The sequence below is a fragment of the Tursiops truncatus genome, chromosome 10 (assembly GCF_011762595.2).
Source record: "Tursiops truncatus isolate mTurTru1 chromosome 10, mTurTru1.mat.Y, whole genome shotgun sequence".
NCBI lineage: Eukaryota > Metazoa > Chordata > Mammalia > Artiodactyla > Delphinidae > Tursiops > Tursiops truncatus.
In genome coordinates this window covers 90,817,147-90,836,551 of record NC_047043.1, presented here as the reverse complement: position 1 = coordinate 90,836,551, position 19,405 = coordinate 90,817,147, and the positions used below count along the sequence as shown (strand labels likewise).

At 38.7% G+C, this 19,405-nt stretch overlaps 1 protein-coding gene across 2 annotated transcripts in view; it reads left to right on the top strand.

Moving 5' to 3' along the window:
* The window catches only part of SUMF1 (sulfatase modifying factor 1), a 372,466-nt gene extending 357,815 nt beyond the window's left edge, over positions 1-14,651 (top strand). Inside the window, exon 11 of one of the 2 annotated variants that reach the window (XR_004528608.2) lies at positions 14,083-14,651. The gene's annotated coding sequence lies outside the window, so the exon portion shown is untranslated. The remainder of the gene's footprint in view (positions 1-14,082) is intronic. The other variant, XM_073787582.1, reaches the window with a different exon arrangement.
* Positions 14,652-19,405: the final 4,754 nt, after the last annotated feature.

Sequence of the window (19,405 nt, the reverse complement as noted above, 5' to 3'; positions counted from 1 at the left end):
TATCACCACCTTTCATACTTGTTCCACTTATTGTGGTGACACAATAAGTAGCAAAATTTGTTTTGAATAAGGATTCAAATTCAGATAGATCTGCCTTCAAAAACAATTCTGTATTATGTTATGGTCGCCGGTAGTGAGTTGAATGGTGGCCCCCCAAAAGATATGTCCATGTCCTACCCCCTGTGAATGTGACCTGATTTGTAAAAAGGGTTTTTACAGATATAATTAAATGAAGGGGCTTGAGATGAAATCATCCTGGATTATCTGGGTGGGTCCTAGATGTTCGTATAAGAGACAGAGAGAAGACATGGGGATAATACAAGAAGACCTTATGAAAACAGAGGCAGAGATTGGTGTGTTGAAGTCACAAGGCAAGAAATGCCTGGAGCCACCAGAAGTTGAAAGAGGCAAGGGAATATTTTCTTCTATAGCTTTTGGATAGAGTACAACCCTGCCAACTCTTGATTTTGGACTTCTGACCTCCAGATCGGTGGGAGATACACTTTTGTTGTTTTAAGCCACTCATTTTGTGGTAATGTGTTATTTTAGTGACAAGAAACTAATGCATAGCCTGTTTCATTTTTAAACTCTAGGCTGATTCATATCATATCTTTAAAAACTTAAAATGCTCACCACCTCATCTTATTATTATGATCATTGATGTCTTTGGTGTCTTACAGTTAGACTAATTTTTTGTCTTTTCCACTTACGCTTGAAGACCTCTCTTTCATAGTAGTATCAGTCTGTGCACAATATGCTGCACATGCCTTCATGCCTTTGCTCACCTTGTCCCCCCCCGACCCCCAGAAGCCTGCCCTTCCCCTGTCCCACTCCATACTCTGCCACTGATCTCATTCTCAAGCCTGAATGATACCTCTTCCTGAAATCCTGGAGAGAGAGCCCCAGCCAGAATTAACTGCTGTGTCCGTGTTCCCAGAGCAGTCTACTTGTACCTCCATGTATCACTTCTGTCTATCTGTCCTATATTGTAGCTAGGCAGCTGCCTATGAAATCCTGGAGGCAGGGTAGGAGTTACACTAATCTCAGTGCTTCTCCTGGTATTAATCATGGAACGTCTCATGGTTGATGAGAACTATCTTACCTCTCTATGCCCTTGAGAATCTTTTCACGAAAGTTTCTCAAACTTGAATTTGTAAGAGAATCACCTAAGGAACTTGTTAGAAATACAGATTTCTGGGCTTCTGCACATTGACTGCCTTTGGATTGGGGCATCCCAAATAATTTTCATGCAAGTGGTTGGCTGACTATACTTTGAGAAACAGTGTTCTAAAATTTGGATTGGAAACTTCTGTGGTGTCCACCTGTTGAGCAATAGTTTTATGGGTGTCTCCTGGGATATGAGTGACCTAAAATTGCATTCTGCTTGGGAAAAGAAGAGTCAAATCATCCTTTAAGACTTTGGTCAAAAGAGGCTGCACGTTTGATACCATTTCTAAGCTCTGTCCCAGACCAACTGAAATCCATTTCATATTTCCTGAGCTGCTTAGGCTTGAGGTTGGGTTTCTTATTTAAAACCCCATGCTTTGGGCTCTCCGCAGGTACATGGTCAGAATTGTCTAACTCAGATAGCCCAGTCCTCTTCTGTCTCTTAAGCAGTCACAAGTTCTAATGTTTCTGTGTTCCTCTCCCTGTTTAACTTGTCTTCACAGAGCTCTAACTGCATTAGTTTAGGCATTAATAGAAAAAAAGGGCTGCATAAGCATCTATGTCCATTAAAGGAATAAATCAATGTGCTGTCTTTCTATCTTTTGAGACATTATGAATTTCCACCCTCCTGCAGAGAATTGTCTTGTGTCCTTGATAACTTTTGCATTATACAAATAACTCAGAGCAGAATTCAGTATAAGATGGATGAAATTTTCTTCTCTGAGCTGCAGTAAAATAAGAATAATCATGCCTGTGTCACAGGATAGTTGTGAGGTTTAGATAAAATCATTTGCTGTATAGAAAGCATTTAATATGATATTGGACCTATAAGAGGGCCTCAATAATGGTTAACCTTGTAAATATTAACCAAGTTTCATCCTCATAATTTCAGATGGAACTTGAGTTCATTGTTGTCATCCTCCTCCTCCTCACTATCATCACCATCATCAAATTGCTGGATTTTAATTAGTGTTTATTTTGTATCAGGCACATTTTAAGTACTTGACATTCTGCCTAACTTTTCCATTACTGCCCTAACAAATTTCCACAAACTTAGCAGTTTAACACAACAGAGATTTTCTATTTCAGTCTATAGGTCAGAAGTTTAACAGGGGGTTCAGTGGGCTAAAGTCAAGGTGTTGGGGAGGCTACACTTCTTTCTGGAGGCTCTACTTTTCTACTCATTCATGTATTTGGCAGAATTCAGTTCCTTACTGTTGTAGGACTGAAGTCCCCGTTTCTTTGCTAGCTGTCAGCTTAGGCTGTTCCCAGCTTCTAGAGGCTGCTTGCATTCCTTGGCTTGTGGCCTACTTCCTCCATCTTCAAAGCCAGCAATGGTGAATTAAATCCTATTCATACTTTGGCACTTTCCTGTCATTTCATCTCTGACTGACTTTTCTGCCTTCTTCTTCCACTTTTAAGGGTCCATGTGATTAGATTTAGCCCACTTCGAAGATCTAAGACAATTTCTGTATTTTGAGGTCTGTAACCTTAATTACTTTTGCAACATCCCTTTTGCCATGTAACACAACATATTCACAGGTTCTAGGTATTAAGACGTGGACTTTTATGAGGGCAGGGGCATTATTCTGTCTGCCACACATCTGTTGTCTCATTGAATTCTCCTAGTGTTCCTTTGAAGCGGACTTCATTTTACAAATGACAAAAGGAGGCTTAGCAAGATTAAATAACTTGCCTAAGATCAGATCTATAGTAAGTGATGAAGCCAGTATGCAAATCTAGGCACTTTGCCTGCAAAATCTACCAAGTTTGGAATTACACTAGGTTAAGCTATAAGATGGGCTCTGGTAGGGTCAGGAATCCCTTTTCTGTACTTATGGCCTGGGACAACTTAAAAGAAAAAAATGACTGGCCTACATTCAATAACTTGATTATCCACAGATGGTCCAAAAGCCAAAAAGAACTCTTAAGTCTGTATCAAAGATGTATGTTTGTGACCAAGTCTTATTGACATAGGGCACAAACATCTTGTTGCTCTTTTCACAGCTTTCTCCTAATTTCAGACTTTTTCCATTGTAACATTATCACCACCAAAACTTTCATCAGAGGTTGGAGGAAAACATTTTTAGGAACAAAAGTGTATCTCAGCAAATATGTGGTACACTTTGTGTGATCATATCTATGATTATTTAATACTTAATCTATGCAAAGTGCCTTAGGTCACTTAGTGACCCTATGAGATAAGTACTATTAATAGCTGGACATTTTAGGCAAGGAAACTGAGAAACTTATATACAAACTTGCTGGGATTTGAACCTTGGAAGCCTGGCATTAAACCACTCCATTCTGTGACCACTGTAATCTTTTCTTCTAAGATGGAGATATTTGTATCTTTTCTTTTCTACTCTTTGACAGTTTCCATAGTTTGCCCTTGCCTGAGGTATCTGATACCAGGCATCTTGGCATTTGAGCTACTCTCCTATGTACAGATGATGCCGTAATGATAGAGCCTATATAGCCTCTAGTCCAGGCAAAGGTGAAAACCACTTTAAAACAAAGAGTTTTCAGATTATTACCCAGTGGCTCTGTTTCATTCATAAGTAAGTGCAGGGTAGAGTACTTTGGTATTGTTTAACCTGGTGTAGATAAGAATCTAGACTCCTGAGGTTTAAGTGAGGAGCGTAGAACTTTCTCCTAATTCCAACTGAATCCTTATTATAAACTCATGGCATGGGCCTTAAGTGTCAAATTATTTCCTTACATATGTGTAGCTCTTTATCATTTAAAACACACTTTTACATGTTTTCTCATTCAACCCTCAAAAACATTATGTGAAGGAAAAAAATCATATCATCATAATGATGATGATGATGAATGCTTACCATATGCCAATGTCAAACACTCTACACATTTTATCTTATTTAATCCTCTTACTATCCCTTGAGGTAGGTACTACTATTATTCCCGTTTATAAATAAAGCTAATTGACTTCTTCAAGGTCACCCAACTAGTAAGGATGGAACTGGGTTTTCAACACAGTCAATTTGACTCCCAGGACTGTATCCTAAACTAAGACTCCATAGCATTATTTCTATTCTTCAGCTGAACCAATTAAGACACAGGGTAAAATTAAGTAAGGTTTATCAAAGGCCACCCAGCTGTCAGTTTTGGGACTCAGATCAAGTTTCCTGCCTTCTATTTGGAGATGGTAACGATATGGCAGAATTATATGGAATCAAAAAGAGCTCATTTATATCATGGCTCCATCGGGCACTAAATGTGTGACCTTGGGCCAATCATGGATTATCCTCTAATCTTCAATTCAGTTGACCCTAAAATGGAGATAATCATACCTACTTCCTTAGATTGTCAGCAGGATGGACATAATGTACATAAAATGCCTGGCATGTAGTGAGTAGTTAGTGGCTGTTATTATTAGTGAAACCTTCTTCCAGTACACCAGCTGCCTCTCTACATGAGAGTCCAGGTCTGATAGGTTTGGAGTGTGGTGAAATTGCGGGAGAAATTGTCTAAGCCATCCTCGATCATTTTTCACATGAGCCATAGGCTTTTGGCAGGCACCACCTGATAAATCAGCCTCAGCTTAGTGGGAGACTCAGAGATGTGTCCTTAACCTGAGAAATAGAGTGGAGGAGACCAGGATACCCAATAAGGTTCTAGTTAACTTGGCAGATCTAAAGCAGTCAGATCTGGATGTTGGGGGCTTATTAATAAGCTTCATGCTTTCCTCTTAGCTGTTTCCCTTGAGCTGCTGGAAACATGATTTCTTATGATCTGTTCTTTATAAGCTCCCTCCTACAAGATGAGATTCCAAAGGTAGTTCTGGAAAGCTGAGAAAAATGCGGTGGTGTTGGAAAATGGTGTCAGATTGTAGGTATTGGAGTAGACCACTGAAATATGCACTGGTGGGTAGTTTTTAAAGGTTGATCCCCTGAGTATATGATGGTGTGCCCCAGAAACAGAGTTCTATTCAGAATGATTTATGTTCCATGGTACTGTGGTGTGATCTGTATTACCTTTGGAAGGAAGGGCAGACATTGAATGAATTTAGCTAAGGATAAAAATAGTTAGATGAGCATAAATGCAGAAATGTCCTAGGTCTCTCAGTTCCTTCTAAGGAGATTTTCAAGGATGTACCTGAGAAAGTTGTACTCTCTCATGCCTACTGGTACTGAATATGAACTGTAGAAATTTGTGAATTGCCTGCTCCCTGATGAGGCTTGTGTGTGCCTCTTCCTGCCAGCCTTTTTCTGAAAAGGAAGGGAAAAAAAAAAAACCCAGGAGTGGAAGGAATCTTAGAAATAAATAGTGATGTCTGATCTGCCTTGGCACCTGCTTCTCAAGGGACTTGAGCTAATGCACAACTATTTAAGATGTTTAGGCATCACAGTCAGAAGAAATGATCAAGTCAGACATCCCTAATTTGAATTTTTAGATCAAAATCAGCTTCAGAAAACTATTCTGATGGTAAAGCTCATTTCTTTGAGCTCTAGAATTAAACAGATCTAGCTGTATTCAAATCCCACCTCTGTCACTTAGTAGCTATGAGTCTATGGGAATGTTACTTTGTCTCTCTAAACCTCAGTTTCCACATTTGTAAAATGGCAATAATAGTAATAATGGTAAAAGTACCTGTTACATTACATAGAGATGCTATAAATGTTACATTAGAAATCCATGTACACTACTTAACAGTGTCTAGTCTATAGTAAGTGTCAATCAATGTTATCTTTTATGACTATTTTAGCATCTGTGTCCAAATTCTATGCATTTATTAATGTTGGCAAGTTATGATAGGACCACTTTATTCTAGCCTTCTTGTTGGTTGGTGTTTAATAAAAGGTCACCCTTTACTTTGGTAGGCAGATCTTTAGCTAGATCCAGCCAAGGTAATTTCCAGAACTATATTTTGAGCCAAGGAGAGGGAGAGACAGCCTCATCTGTTGACAAGGCCCGTAGGTATCGCCTGGCTCAGTCATCAGGGATAGGAAGCTAAGACAACAACGTAGGTACTGCTCTCACTTCCAGCCTGCTGCCAGAGCAGGCAGAAAACAGAGAGCTCAAGCCAGCCATATCACAGGTGCAAAAGCCACTGGAGACAGGAGCCTATTCTGAAGCTGTCTGGCACAGCTGTTAAAAATGAAGGTCAGTCTAATTCATGAGGTGTCACCTCTATTGATCTGGAAAACGGACAGAAAAAAAATGGATTTGAGAAAAGTTAATATCTGATTAGGCTCTTAAAGATGATCAGTCAGGTGCTTTGGAATAGTAGGATAAGACTAGATGTCAGTCCAAACTCTGCTTTTATGGGGTGGGGGGCACTCAGAACCAGAGAGGGAAATGAATTGTCCCAGGCCACACAGCCATCAGTGAAGAGCCAGGCCTGTGATCTGGATCTCTGGATTCCAGTTTCTATTACATAGCACTGCTGGCTTCCACCTCTTGGCAATTTGAGTGACAAAAGTCATGCAAGAATCTAATATAATGAGTTGTTTAATAGTAAAGTTTTGAAAACTAGTATGAAGGCACAGTATACAAGTACATGTTTTCCACTACAATCTTCTAAATCTGCTAGATGGATAGGATTTAGCTTGGGACCTTTGGTACCTTGAGAATAATTTTCCCAGAAACAAATGAGGGAAAAGACGCAATATTTCTAAGTTTTTGCCTTTGCTTGGCTTTTGAAACTTATAGCATATGCATTTTTAAAACCCCCTCTTTTTTAACAAAGGGGAATAATGTGCTTTCCTCTATATGAAAAAGTGGGACAGGTGATGCACTGCTCCCAAAGGATGAAACTGGACTGCTTTTTATAGTAGTGATGATGTTTTGTTTTGTTTTGTTTTAAATTGGTCAGATGCCAGTTTGCTTGTGATGATGGGGTGTGCAGTACCAGTGTTTACTGGTCCCTATTTCACCAAGCATAAACATTTGCAAGAAAGCAAGCTTAGTTGGGGAGTGCATTCCTTGTTCACAAAAAGCTGAGCTAAGTGTGTCTGGATGGGGATTGAACCCTTAACCTTAGACCCCTCAGCACCACATTATAACAGCTGAGCTAGAGCATTCTCAAGTGTTACAGTTAAACACCCACATGTCCCATCATGCAATGTTGAATCTCTACAGATCAATTAAACAGACACTGTTCCTGCTGGAGCCAATGAAAGCTCCAGCTGCCTGAAACAGCCAGGCAAGCAAACACAATGTTTTGTATCCTTTTATTTTCAAAGTATATTAGAGGGCAAGTAAGCCACTTGCAAATTACCTGAACTCAGGCGTATTAAAACATGGCATTATACCTTCTCCTATTAAACTTACCTAAAGGGTTTGATAGAGTTTTTTGAGACTAAGCACTCTTCTGTGGTAGCAGACCCTCTGGAGCAGCACAGTCCTGTAAAAATATAATGCAATTCACACAAGTAAGCTACATTTGTAATTTTACATTTTCTAGTAGCCAAATTTTAAAAAGTGTAAGGAAACAAGTGAAATTAATTTTAACAATATATCCATAATCTATTTTAGTTAAGCTGATATATCCAAAATGTTATTTTAACAAGTAATCAATATAGAAATTATTGATGAGATATCTTACATTATTTTTATGCTAAGTCTTCAAAATCTGGTGTGTAGTTTACACTTACCACATGTACCACTTGGACCAGCCATATTTTAGTGCTCCATAGCTGTGTGTGGCTCATGGCACTGTGTTTGACAGTGAGGCTCTAGAGTCGATGTGAAGACGAGGTCCTTCTCGGCAGGGGGTGTGGGGAGCAGGTGCTGGGGCGTGCTAGCACTGTCCAGGACTGACCTCTGGAAAAAATTGTTTCTCTTAGTCAGTACAATTAAGGGGGCTTCCCTGGTGGCGCAGTGGTGAAGAATCCGCCTGCCAAAGCAGGGGACATGGGTTCAAGCCCTGGTCCCAGAAGATCCCACATGCCGCGGAGCAACTACTGAGCCTGCACTCTAGAGCCCGTGAGCCACAGCTACGGAGCCTGTGGGGCACAACTACTGAGGCTGCGCACCTAGAGCCCATGCTCCACAACAAGAGAAGCCACCGCAATGAGAAGCCCATGTACCGCAGTGAAGAGTAGCCTTTGCTCACTGCAACTAAAGAAAGCCTGTGCACAGCAGCAAAGACCCAGTGCAGCCAAAAATAAGTAAATTAATAAAAAAAATTTAAAAACCTGTAAAAAAAATACAATTAAGAACAACTCAATATCAAACAAGCAAGAACCAAAATAGTTGTTTTGCAGTAGATTTTCCTCATCACTCAATAGATTGATTCATTCAGCTATCTGGGAGTTGCATAGGAGGATAATGTGTTCTGACAGGTCCACTGGGGCCAGTCCTTTTCTGCTTAAAAATCACAATTTCTTTGGCACTCTTCTGTGGTAGCAGACAATTGCATGTGCAAGGTTGGATGCAAAGGGCTCTGTATTTTCTTTTTGTCTCTGGGCATGCTTTGAAGGATATTATATAGACATACCCACTTTCTTAAATGCTTGAAATTTTAACTAGAGAATTACATACTTTTTTCCTTGTCCCAATATCAAACAATCAGTTATTTCTAAGGATGAAGCTGTTCTTTCTATTCACTATTTAGGACCATGCAAAAGAAAGTGATCTTATCATTCTTGAAATTGTCTAATGCAGTTTTTGCCTCTAGGCCAAGGGAAAAGACCTGCCCTTTCTCCACAGAAGGCTCATTTTGCGAGTGGTTACAGTTTTATTGTTGACACTGTACCTCTGTATTAGTGTTAGTGCAAGGCTCATAACCCTTAGCAACTTCATTACTCACCAATTAGTTTCAAATGAATTCTACTGTCTTGGCTGTAATGGTGCTCTTCATGGAGTAAGCTTCACACTCATAAGGATTTCACTTCTAACTGCCTGGAGTGACGGCATAGAGTTGGAGTCACCAGTTCTTTAGTTAGGAATTCTTATTTGAGGGAGATCCCTCAAGGTCTCTGAGGACACATTGCTTCCTGTTGTCACTTCTTTCCGGTTCCATTGATTTCACCTTCCCTTTCCTCAGAGGTCCATGCAAGTGTGACAAATGACTAGGAAATGGGACCAGAAGACTTGCGTTTTAGTCTGAGCTCTTTTGCATTTCGGTATAGGACCTCAAACAGGTTGCATAAGCTTTGCAAGTCTCAGATTGTTCATCTATGAAATGGAGATTAAAAGGCTCACATCACACAGAGTTTTGTGAGAATTAAGTGAGATAATGGATATTAAAGTGGTTTGTGAACTATAAAGTGTTCTGCAAATTTTAGGAAGGAACATTATTGAGCCAAGGAGGAGTATAGCCCTGTAAAGATCACGCTCATCCTGAGACGTATTCTTGAGATAAAAAAAAATTGGGATACCATCCTAGATCCTCCTCTCTGACGAGCCCCCATTACAGCTTTGCAAGGCAGTGACTTAAGAAATAGGTGAGGCCTTATGTGCAATGTAGCTGGTAGAGCAATCCTTACCCTCACCTTGTTCTTTTTTTCCTCTCTACTCAACATTATGACATCACCTCCCTTCCTGGCTGTCATTAATGGATATTTCATCCTGGTTTCACCTGGATTGAAAGACTGGGGAAGAGCAACATTTTTATGTGTTCCAAGTCCAGGGTGGATAGGTTAGCCTTATACATTCTTAGCCCTGTGTTAGAGGAAACTTCTCTGAGTTTGGTTCACTTTGTGGGCTTTTAATTACCCTTGGAGAGGTTATGAATTTAGGTAGATCTCATTATCCTGTATTTCCAGGAACCCTGTCTCAGAGCTAACTAGCTTAGTTTCTTCTCTCCCTCTCTCCTTCCCTCCCTCTCTCCCTCCTTCCCTTACTCCCTCCTTCCCTTTGATATTAGGATAATAGGAATAGATATTAGGGTAACTTACTAATTTGAATACCATTAAATGGCCAGGTTTGTTTAAGTATTAACATTAACCTGTAAGGCTTTTGACTGTTGAAAAGTCAAAATAATAAGGGCACCTTATTCATGCCCTTCTCTTTTTATTCCCCAGAAGCTGGTACAGATAATAGGTGCCTCGTAAGCATCCACTGAATGAATAGTGACTAGTAACGATCAACACTTTTCAGGGTATAAAATGTGTTGTGAACCCTTTAGAGATACTCTCATTTAAAGTTCACAGTGGCCCTATGAGCAGATAATGTCATTCACATTTTATAGATGATACAACTGAATGGTGGGCACTTAGATTTATCCAAAATCATGCAGTGACAAAATGTATGGATTGAACTTAGGTTAGTATTGCTCTAAAGCCCATACATCTTGTGCTATATTTATGCACCTTAAAATTACTGTCTTCTGGTCTTAATATAAGTAGTTCCTTAGATAGTGTAGCATCTAACAAAGGTAAAATGGTGCTAGAGCAGGAGCTGTGGAAAATCTATATTTAAGAAAGAGAAAGTGTCTGGTATGGAGATGAGATCCTTTTTCTCTTCTTGAAATCTCATTCTATTAAATTTCTACTCAACTTTCATGAAAATAACCAATATTTATCCAATACTTATGTGCCAGGCTGTGATTAGTGCTTTACATATGTTTAATTCTCACAGCCACCCCATGAAGCTGATACTATTGTTTTTCCTAATTTTTAGATAAACAAATTATGACACAGAGAGAGTAAGCAGCAGCTTGTCCATGGTCACACAGCACATCCTGGCTTAGATGTACACCTAGGTCTATCTGACTCCAGAGTGCGTTTTCTTAATCACTTCATGGTACTGTTTTTCACTTTTTGTGCCTTTATAGTCAGAACCAGCAGTTACATATTAGTTTGTTTGTGACTGTTGATAATCCCTACCAAATTGTAAACTCCTTGGGAGTTGGGCACCTTGCCTTTAACATCTGTATTTCCCCATACTGTTCAGATAGTGTTCAATAGGTGCTCATTTAATACTTGTCAGGCAATTCTCAGACTCAGCTAGCTGATCAGTTAGTCCCTCTCTAGCACTAAGAATTAAGAGATACGATTGTTCACCCTTTCAGTGTTATCACTGGCAACAGCCCTTCTGTGCTGTAGCAGATATTTTTGTGTCCTGTGCCACATTCTCTTGATCCACCATGAATCTCAGCTGTAGCTGTGCTGGACAGTTCCCATGTAAGCTGACCACATCCTACCTGAAGAGCCATCCATTTCTCTCGGCTCTTCTGCCTCAGGACAGTTTTTTAAGTCCCTGAAGCTCTCTTAGTCCACTTTTTGGCCAGGACAGAACAGCATGGAGTTAATGACTCCAGTGGCAAACCTCAGCCAGTGGAAAATAGGATAAATGCCTCAGCCTCTTGTCCTTCAGAGGAAATTCTTAGGTGCATTCTCTGTGGTTTCTCAAGAATCAGTCCCCAGATTCATTGAGCATCAGTTGCCCACAGTGGTTATCAGCACCCCCTTTTTCCTACTTCTGTATCTTATTTTCTCTATTTCATAACTGCTGCTCCCTGTATTTCCAAAGTAAATTCTTTGCACCCAAGTCCTTATCTCAGCGGGTTTGTTTTTTAATTGCGTGGGACGTGGTGTGGGAAATGGAAAACCCAAATAAGATACATGCCTATTTGCTAGTGGCTTTGTGCCAGAGGCCACATATAATGTCACATAATGTGAATAAATCATGTTATTGGATTAATTAGAGAAGTTACCTCAGAGGAGATTGAACCTCAAAGTCTTGTCCTTGGATAAACAGGTTTAACGTAAGTGGAGAGACAGCTTAATTTTCAGAATTTCCCATTTCGCCTTTATAACCAGTTATACTGATGAAAAGGTGCAATAGTTAAAAAGGATGCAAGAATGAGCCAGTTAATTTTCTGAAACCTAAGATGACTACAGATTCAGTTTATTTCTTACTGCATTATTGACTGTGGTGTAAAAAGCGTAGCCCACGGTGCATTCCTACGTCTGTGCTCCATGGCACTTCCCAGTTGATAAGTCTTACGACTCTTTTTTTCCCCTTGAGTCTCTGTTAGGGTTTTATTTTTTTTAAGACGCCAGATATGATATTCATAATCACTGAGCAGTCACCCCACCAAAAGAGTTGAGAGGAGAACGTGGCAGATGGTGTCATGCAAATTTTATTGAAGAATCTCCTTCATAATGATGAAAGATACAGCAGTGAACTCCTGGCATGCATATGGGTGGCAGAAAGGATTTATGCCTGGTGTGTCTGGGCTCATAATAACTAATGTATCAACTTGTTTGAAAACTTTTTAATTAGGAGGATCAGCAGGACTTGTGAATGAATCATGAAGAGAAGACCTTTCACTTTCAGTAAATGAGGAGAAAATAACCATCAGCAGAAATAGCTGCATTTATTTCAGTGCCTAGGGTAAATGGCACTGTTCTAATGACGATAAGGCCAAGGGTCTGGGTCTCTATATGGGCCAAGTCAGGTTGCCTGATTTCTTGGCCCTTGACTGACCTACTCACTCTTTAGCAGTTATCACACGACTACATGGGTATAGTACAGCATTCCACAAACTACAGATTTAAACCTGACCTTGTCACTTGCCTGATGAAAATCATTCACTAGTTTCCCACTGCATGTAGCATAAAACGTAAACTCCTGCCTTGGGCCTTAAGGCGCTGTATAGGTTGGCTTCTTTCCCATAGCTCTATTACCTCATTTTGAGGAACGCTCCCCTTTTCCCCTGTTTCAGCCAGACTGTCATCTGATAGGTCCAAGCTCTTGCCAAGCATTTTCATAATGCTTAATATGCTGTATTAGTACAGCATAATAAGTTGTATTATTATTTTTTAAATGAGATAATATTTATAAAAAATATATTCCAAACTGCAAATACTGTACAATAATTATTATTATTGATTATATCATTAGCAGATCTGGAATCTTAGAAAGCAAGGTCTCTATAAAGCAGTGGAATATTTAAAGGGCAAAAAGACTTTCCAAGTGAAGCGTTCCTTAACTGAGAACATTCCTCATAGAAAGAGAGATGTTTGCGCATTCACTAAAGCTTTCCGTATTTTTTGATCTACTTGGACATGGTCAGACTTTGCAAAGATCCCCAAAAGAACAATCCAATTTTGGTTTATGAGGAGTGTCTGCTATTTAAGGGTTTCGTTGCCAGAGACCAACAAGCTATATTATTTAGTTTGTTTGCTTGCTTACTGCCTATCTCTCCCATGAAGACAGTGTGTATTTCCCCAGAGCTAGTACAGTGCCTGCTATCTAACAGTTATTCCACAAATATTTGTTGATTGGATAGTAGACAAAGCAAAATGCATACTCTAGGGTTAGTGGACTAAAAGTATCATCTTTGGTACATAGGATGGAGTTTTAGACCTTCAGGAAGGCTTATGAGTTAGATTTGAAACAATCTTGAGACTTTCTACAAGCTTCAGATCTAAGCCTTTCAAGCTTTAGTTGATGATTCTTGTGTTGATCCTGGCTAGAAAGCTACTGACTCTGTTTGGAAATTTGTGTTGACATGCTTGGGACAGTTGTAGTGTTAGACAGAAGTATTTTGACATTGATGGACAGCTCTCTGGCCATTGAATAGAGTTTTGAGATTCTCACTGGTGCAGTGGCCCACAGAATTTGGGCCACTTGAAAACTACATTTCTCACTCTTGCTCAGCTTTGAAATGTACTACTATTGCTAGAGTAATTTGTGACTGAGATCAACTGTTTTGAATGGATTTTACCAAGGTGGCACTTAGTATTCTGGATAGCACATTGTAGATATTCAATAGACGTTTAGTGAATGAAGGAAAGATTTCCATTTTCTATTATTAATCAGTATTATTGGGCAGTATTATGACTTTTAAGCCCTAGTTTGTCTTCTCCCACATTGGATGGGACTGACCCATGTAACCAGTAAGATGTTATGAAAGTGACAGAGTGTGACTTATGAGGCTGTATCATAAAATACATTGGGGCTTCTCTCATGTTCTTTCTTGGATCATTCACTAAGGGGGAAGTCAGCTGCCATGTTGAGAGGATACTCAGGCAACCTGTGGAGAAGTGAGACTGAGGTCTTCTGCCGACATCCATGCACGTGAGCCGTCTTAGAAATGGATCCTCCAGCCCCAGTCAAGGCTTCAGATGACTGCTGCTCCAGTCAACTAAGCTGCTTCTAAATTTCTAATTCACAGGAATCATGAGGTAATAAATGTTTAGTATTTTAAGCTGTTAAATTTTGAGGTAATTTGTTATATGACAGTAGGTAACAAATATACATAGGAATCAAAGCAATGACCCAAACAAAACTGCATTAGAAACCAGACCTTAATTTGTCTTCATCATTCTTTACTTGTTTTTCCATTGGTGTCTTGGTGACCTTGCTGTGTACTAAAAAATGCTAATCTGGTGTCTACCATATTATTTGCCAGTGTTTTCCCCAATCTGTTATTTGTCTCTATTTTGGATTTGTTTGTTTGTTTTTTGTATTTGGAAGTGTGTTCATTTGATGGTGATGTAGTATGTCCTTTTCCTTTTTTATTTTCCTTTATGTTTTTTAAATTGCTTCTAATTGCCCTTTCCAAAGATTTAATAAATATTCAATTCCTTTTTAATGATTTGATTTTTTTATATATTTAAATCTTTAATACTCCTATAATTTATTCTGATGCGTTAACCACTCTTTGGCTATAACCTTCTAGCCACTTCATTATATTTCCCCTTACATGGTACTAGGTATTGCATGGTAGAACTCAGAAGATTGCTAAAGTTATGATAGATTGCATATCCTTGTTTCCTTTATTTTTATGATCTGCTGCTTTGTTAAAGAAGAAAATTTACATTGGCCTATTCTATATTAAGTCATGCTGATTGGTATCTAATATGTTTCTGGCAAATTCCTTGCCACTTATGTTTTAGATGGTTCTATTTTAGACTTTTTATAAGCAAAAAAGTCCACAGGTCTGCAACTTCATATGTCTTAGCTTATTCAGAAACTTTTAACTTATTTTCTGGCACGTGTAATATCACCTTGACCTTCTGTCTTCCTTTGGGTTTGTGCTTGATCTACTAGCTTGTTGCCAGAAATGTCAACAGTCAATTTTCATTTAATTAATATCCTTATCAGGGTTGACATTCTATCGCCCTTATTTATAAGTCTATTAGTAAATTCCCCAGCAGTGTTCTTAAGGAAGAAAAAAGACCCACCAATTCTGTTACTTTTCTTGAAGTTTCATTTAAGTTCAAAATAAAATACCCATTTTATTTTATTTTAGTAGAAATTTTACTTGTGGCAAAGTCAGCTTATAATTTCTTTGGTTGGAACTTGACTCAGGAGTTCAGGAAGTCAGGCGACTGCGTTTTGAATTGTTTCCAAGCAGCTGCATTTGATCGCAACCTGGGTGGCTGCTGTTCTGGCGTTTCATCTCTACTGTATCAAACTGGGTTAGCGTTCATTGGTGGCTCTGCAGTGGAGGCTTCTGACAAATCCTTTCCCTAAAGTCAGACCCTTCTTTTAAACATGGTGAACCTTATATCATTTGCTGGAAGATTTTAAACATGGTGAACCTTATATCTTTTGCTGGAAGATTTTTAACTTGAGAAAAAGTTACTGCGGTGCTGTTATATTCCATTCTTGCCTTTATTGGCAAAGTACCCTAGTCACTGAGCAATATCAGCTAGTATTCTGATAATGCCTTTGAGTTGGGGGGAGAGTTGTTTCAAATGATTGTATACTTTTTCCTCCTATTAACATCTATCATATCTTGTGCTTTAATCATTAAAGCAATGTTCTATGCCCTGTTTCATATCATCTCACAACTACCCTGTGACATTCACTCCCATGCTTAAAACTTTTCAATAGCCATTTTCATTGCCTTCTTTTAGTTCCTCAAACCATCTATGCTTTCTGCTACCACAGGGTCTTTGAACATAGTGCTTCCTATTCCTGGAATATACTTCCTCTTTCTCCCCCCTCCTTTCACCAAGATAACGACTACTCGTTCATCAAATACAAGTTGAAGTATCACTTGCTCAAGACTAGGTCAGTTACTTCTGTTATATGCTCTGAAATGATCATTGTTTGTCTTCTAATCCTCATCCACTTATTTGTATGATTATTTAATGTTCAACTCTCCTTCTAGACTACAAATTCCGTGAGAAGAAGGACTAGCTGCATCTGGTTTGGCCCAACATTGTATCCTCTACATCTAGTACCATGGCTGGCACATGTGGGCGCTCAGATATTTGTTGAATAAATGAATGAATGGTTTCCAAATTATACAGATGAGAACTGAGGCCTAGAAATCTTAACTAGCTTGATCAAGGTCCTACAGCAACCAAGTAACAGAACTAGGATTTGAACCTAGGTCTTTCATTTCCTAGTTTCGTGATCTTTCTATTAAACACAGTTGCTTTATGCTTCTAAGTTGACCCTTTTAAATTTATCTTCCATCTTAAAGTTTGTTTGGTTCCTTGGAAGTGGGTAGGGTAACTCAGATCCACACCTTGAGTGTGACTGTAGCCTCAAAATAGATGGTAGGTATATGTCAGCGTGCCTACGTATAAGGGTGGGAAAAGGGAAATGGAAATCATCCTTTTTAAAGAATCTTTCCCTTTTAATCTGTTACAGTTTCAGAGGAGTAAACTGAGCAGTGGGAGGTATTACAAAGAGACTCATCAGATGTGGGCTGTGAGGTCTAAAGCGTATTACACTCAGTCTAGATATGATTACATGTTTGTAGTCCTGCATTGTCTTCTCATCAACTGTGAGATTTTGTGAAGGTCCCCTTTACGTCTCTGGAGTAAATTTCGTCTCTAAAAATGGCGTGTGTGTGTGTGTGTGTGTGTGTGTGTGTGTGTGTGTGTGTGTGTGTGTGTGTGTATGTAGGGAGTCATTATAGAATTATTGGCAGAAATTCTGACTGCAAGTCACAAAAAGGCCTTGTTCCCTTTTCCCTCACATTTGTTGCTTAGTCAGCTAGAATGTGCTTGTTATTTGGGGATCTAAGATTGAAATGTATTCCATTATGTAACCCAGCTCTTCCAAAGGTTTGGGACCACTCCCATCTGTCTTTGAATTACAGCAGTTTTGTAGAGCTCATTGCAGGCCATTTCTAATAAGGGAGGATTGAATCCTGGAATGTTTATTTCCAGTTAGCATAATGAAATGTTACTGCTTGGAGGGACTTTGAGAGCCAGTAAATATAGACACTTATTTTATAAATAAAGAAGCTGTGGTTTGGAGAGAGAAAATGGAGAGCTAGGATGCATAACTGAAGACTTTGAAATTTACGTCCAGTATTCTTTTCAGTATACCAGGTGGCTTATTTTATTCCACCCTTTATTTTCAGTACACTTAAAGAGATTTAAAAATTATCTCTAATATAAGTAATATTTACATCTGGAAAAGTTAATGAAGTCTCGTTTTCTATCTTCCTTTTCTGATAGAAATATCCTTTCTCTGATTGTAAAAATAATATATGCTTATTGTAACAAAATTCAATCCATTCAGAAGTACACTAAATAGAAAATGAGGATTCTCCATGATATCAAACCCCTAGAAACAATCACTGTTAACTTGTTAATTTGGTTCATGACTTTTAGGCTCTTCTTTCTCTCATACTCTTGTATATATAATTATATCTATCTATCTATCTATAAATATATCTCATTCACTGTGATATATATGTACATATATATGCTATATATATTTTTTCATACATTGATCTTGTGTATATACCTTACATATTTATATACACATTTATATATACATTTAAATTATATAAATGTGTATTTATATATAAACATATATATATTTAAAAATTAGATTATGTTATACATACTGTTTGCATCCTGTTTATTTTTCTGAGCAATATTTAAGGGACACATGGACATCTTCTCTTGTTAGTACATCTAATTTATTCTTTTTATTGGCTGGCTGGTAGTTCATTTTGTGACTGTACTTTACTTAAACAAGTCTCTCCTGTTGGATATTTATATTGTTTCCAGTCTTTCAGTATTTTACGAAATGCTGCAGTGAACATCCTTCTGCATGCATCTTTGCATATTTGTCGGTTTCTTCATAATAAATTTTTAGAAACCACACTTGACAGTAGTCATAGTATTTAGACACAAAATTGTATAAGTAAAGCAATATAGTTAGCTAATTCCTGTAGTAGGAAAGGAAGGAGATTTCAGACTGAGTGTGATTTCAGATACAAGGTCATTAAACACATGAATCTTTCCTTGGTCAAGCTTTGTGGTTTTGTAATCACAGTTTTGTAGAATCAGCTCAGCACAGCAAATTCCAGTTCAGTGAATCCTGCAAGTTCTTTCTAGCTGCTCTGTAAATAGTTGCTTCGCTTGGCTCGAGTTCACTGTAAATGGATTTAATCAGGATAAGGATGCCTAGAGTTTAGTTATTCCGTCTAGCCCACAATAGTTATTTTCCCTTCAGCTATTTAATGCAACTATCAGATGTTGGGAGGGAGTACCACTTATGTGTCAAACAGTGAGGTAAAGAGGAAAAATATTACTTCACTGCTGAGAAATTGTGAGAAAACAAGCTGATGATGTCTCTGAATCTCTGAACTGACTTCTTGCCCAAGGGGATCACCAGGAAGAGAAGAGCCCCCTCTGGCTTGGGTTTTCTATTCCCTTTAGTTGCTTGAACTTTGCTCTCTCTATATCACCTGCGATATAGCCAGTGCTTTCATAAGGCATTTAGTAGCTTTCCGACACTCCAAGCCCTAACACAGCCAATGTGGCCATGTCTAAATTGAAGGATTATTTCTTCTTCAGCAGGAATCTAGAAACTCAGGGGATATGAGAGGGAGGAGAGCCATCAGAGGTCATCTGGTAGGGTGACCTCTTGCCTCTGGAATTCCTCTGACAAGAGCTCTGAGGGGTCATCATCTTTGAGTGGCTCCTCTTGGTCTTCAGAATAAAGTTTATATTCCTAGTCTAGTGCTTAAAGCCTCTGATAGATGACCTTTCCATCCATATTCCCTAGCTTCCCCAAATATGCCCTGTACTCCAGTCAGTCTTCACCTTCTCCTCTCTGTCTTGGCTTATGCCATTTTCTCTCTCTGTTAATGCCATTCTTCTGGCTTAAATGTCATCACTTCCACAATATCTTCCTTCCTGAACTACTGTGACATTTAAACTGTACTTTTTTGGTGACACTAATAATTTTCTATTCTATATTGGAATTTTCTATGTATCTATCTTATATCTCCTACAAGAACCTAAACTCTTTGAGAGCAAGATTGGCATGACTACGACTATTCTTTGCGTTCCTCCAATATCCAGGACATTGCCTGATATTTGATAAGTAT